Here is a 3,430-nt window from a genome sequence, read left to right as displayed (position 1 = left end):
TATATATATATATATATATATATGTTTGTGTGTGTGTGTATATGTTTGCATGTCTGTGTTTGTTCCCCCAACATCGCTTGACAACCGATGCTGGTGTGTTTACGTCCACGTAACTTAGCGGTTCGGCAAAAGAGACCGATAGAATAAGTACGAGGCTTCCAAAGAATAAGTCCTGGGGTCGATTTGCTCGACTAAAAGGGGGTGCTCCAGCATGGCCACAGTCAAATGACTGAAACAAGTAAAAGAGTAAAAGAGTAAAGTGTTTCATAACCCTTTCTTCCTGACTCATTTTTGTTCATGCATGAATATGGTTTTGTGGTTATGAGGTTTGTTTTGCACCCTTATTGTTTGGTGTTTGACCACACCGTACAGCATTTGAACCAGGTCTCAGGTCTGAGTATAAATCCCTCCCTTCTTCCCATTAGTCACCGATGCCCTGAAAATGTTTATGGACTCTGTCCCTCATCCTCCAATCAAACCATTAAAGAAAAAGAAGAAAAACACAGATTTAAGCAAGTCGATGGTTTCAAAATGTTCCACTTAGAAAATTTATTTCCATCTATCCATTCATTCATCCAGCCATTTTCTTCATCCACTTTCTGGGAGGTTCATGTGGGTAGAGTTTGCAGGCATCTTCTCCATAGGGTCCCATTAGAAGCAACCACCATTGCACTTTTTGGCTGGTTTGCCAAGCATGATTAACTGAAACTATGGATATTACCCACCCATCTGATTCTTGGTCTACCCCTAGGTCTCCTAATGGTTGGCTTGACTTGAAGATTCTGTTTAGCAATTCTTACCTGTGACATTCTAATCACATGTCCACTGTACAAGAAGAGCTGTAATCTCTCAATGCAGAGAAAGAGTGATTTGACCTGGAGAGACTTCCTGATCTCTGAATTATGTACCATGTCTATGTCACTCTAGGTGGAGGCGCAATGGCCCAGTGGTTAGGACAGCAAACTCGCGGTCATAGGATCGCGCTTTCGATTCCCAGACCGGGCGTTGTGAGTGTTTATTGAGCGAAAACACTTAGAGCTCCATGAGGCTCCGGCAGGGGACGGTCGCGAACCTTGCTGTACTCTTTCACCACCACTTTCTCTCACTGTTACTTCCTGTTTCTGTTGTGCCTGTAATTCAAAGGGTCAGCCTTGTCACACTCTGTGCCACGCTGAATATCCCCGAGAACTACGTTAAGGGTACACGTGTCTGTGGAGTGCTCAGCCACTTGCACGTTAATTTCACGAGCAGGCTGTTCTGTTGATCGGATCAACTGGAACCCTCGATGTCGTAAGCGACAGAGTGCCAACAAAAGGTAAACACAATGGAATGGAAGATGTTGATTCAGCAATAACACAGACATGAAATTTTTCCTTGCTGCTCTTTTGCTTCCTCTTTCACTCTTTATGTGTTATTGCCAAGAAATGGTTGAAAAGCTCTTAGCATGTTGTTTCTGACATGAGTTCAATTCCTAGCTGCATCATTTGTTCATTTCAATCACTCTTCGTTCCTATGATTTCTTATTGGTGGTAGAATGTACAAGTGAAATGTGGTCCTCTACAACCCAGGATAAGAATTGACTCAGATTGTAAACAGTCCATCCAATCCATGCTTACATAGAAAATAGATGTAAAGTAGTGGTGGTGCTGTTGGTGACCTTGGCAACAACAGCAGTAGTAATTGTAGTGATAGTGGTCGCGTGGTCGTGAAAGTGTTTTACAAGATCAGATTATCACTGACAGATTACACAAAGATGAAGTCATTGTTTTTAATTTTACTAAAAATATTTTTATATTTTTTATGTAGCTCAGCTAGAGGAGGAAGGGAAATGCGCATAACCTTTTGGAACTTTATTATTATTATTATTATTATTATTATTATAATCATTGAAGATACAAACCTCAGTACAATCTCAATATGCAGGCTAATCTGCAAACAGGATGTATTAAAAGAAAAAAAAAAGTGGTTGAGTATTCCTCTCCCGTCCTTTTTACGAGTTATGGTGACAGCTACCTATATCAGGAATATCGTTCCTGTTATTTTTATATGAATTACTTTTCTCTCACATGTATGCAAATATGAATAGACTAACATTTGTTTTTTATAAGCGCTGGTATGTATATATTAAAAAACAAATAAGATGATAATTTATTGCGGAGATGCTGTTAGAACAGCAGAAACATTGGGTAGATTACTCTTACAAAGCGGAAAGGGTAATTTACCCAATGTTTCTGAAGTACTAATGGTGTCTCTGCATTTGAAAAATAGATTATCATCTTATTTGTATCTTAATATACACATTTTGGCACTTATAGTGGAGGCGCAATGGCCCAGTGGTTAGGGCAGTGGACTCGCGGTCATAGGATCGCGGTTTCGATTCCCAGACCGGGTGTTGTGAGTGTTTATTGAGCGAAAACACCTAAAGCTCCACGAGACTCCGGCAGGGGATGGTGGTGAACCCTGCTGTACTCTTCCACCACAACTTTCTCTCACTCTTACTTCCTGTTTCTGTTGTGCCTGCCATTCAAAGGGTCAGCCTTGTCACACTGTGTCATGCTGAATATCCCTGAGAACTACATTAATGGTACCCGTGTCTGTGGAGTGCTCAGCCACTTGCACGTTAACTTCATGAGCAGGCTGTTCCGTTGTTCAGATCAACTGGAACCCTCGACGTTGTAAGCGACGGAGTGCCAACAACAACAATTTGGCACTTAGAAAAAACAAATGTTAGTTTGTTTATATTTATTCACACGTGGTTGCATATTTAGCTTTAAGTGTCTAAAAAGTGGATTAATTTGTTAGTAGGTAGTTTAGCTTAATGGTAAAGCACTTAGCTGGAGTCATATCAAGAGATATAGGTTCGAGTCCCATAGCTGTTTGTTGACTAATTTTTCTGCTTTGTAAGGGTAATTTACCCATTGTTTCTGCTGTTCTTACAGCATCTCTGCATTTGAAAATAAATTACCATTGTATTCATATCTTAATATACTTTTCTCTCAATTTTTTTCCTGCAAGCATTTGTAAACTATCAAAGAGAAGAAAAATATTATTGACTTGTCCTCTCTTCTATAAATAATGTAGACCAGTGGTTCCCAAACTTTTTAGAGACACGACCCACTATTTATGACACCAATTTATGGCGACCCACTTAACTCTACTGGGTTAGGGTTAGGGTTATATTAAATGTGAAACAAAACGTTTTATAACTGTTTCAACGTCTCCATACCCTATGGGCAGGTATTAACTCTAATACAAAACCTTGAAGCAGTAACTGTTATTGGCTCGATCAGTGTTGTACTGCGCCTAGTTAAAGTTCTCTATAAATAGGTAAAAACAGACTTTTCCTTTTTACGATTACGTACGAATAAATAACTTGAGAAAATGACCACCTCTGATTTGTTAAGTTCGTGAAAAAAGCCTACTGCTTGAT

The 3,430-nt window shown here is 39.6% G+C and overlaps 1 protein-coding gene across 4 annotated transcripts in view; it reads left to right on the top strand.

The window, feature by feature from the left end:
* LOC106881662 (uncharacterized) overlaps positions 1–3,430 on the top strand; it is a 109,127-nt gene that overhangs the window by 58,935 nt on the left and 46,762 nt on the right. The window lies entirely within an intron of this gene.

The sequence above is a fragment of the Octopus bimaculoides genome, chromosome 4 (genome assembly GCF_001194135.2).
Source record: "Octopus bimaculoides isolate UCB-OBI-ISO-001 chromosome 4, ASM119413v2, whole genome shotgun sequence".
NCBI lineage: Eukaryota > Metazoa > Mollusca > Cephalopoda > Octopoda > Octopodidae > Octopus > Octopus bimaculoides.
The sequence above is the reverse complement of the archived record's forward strand: the minus strand, read 5'-3'. Positions and strand labels throughout refer to the sequence as shown.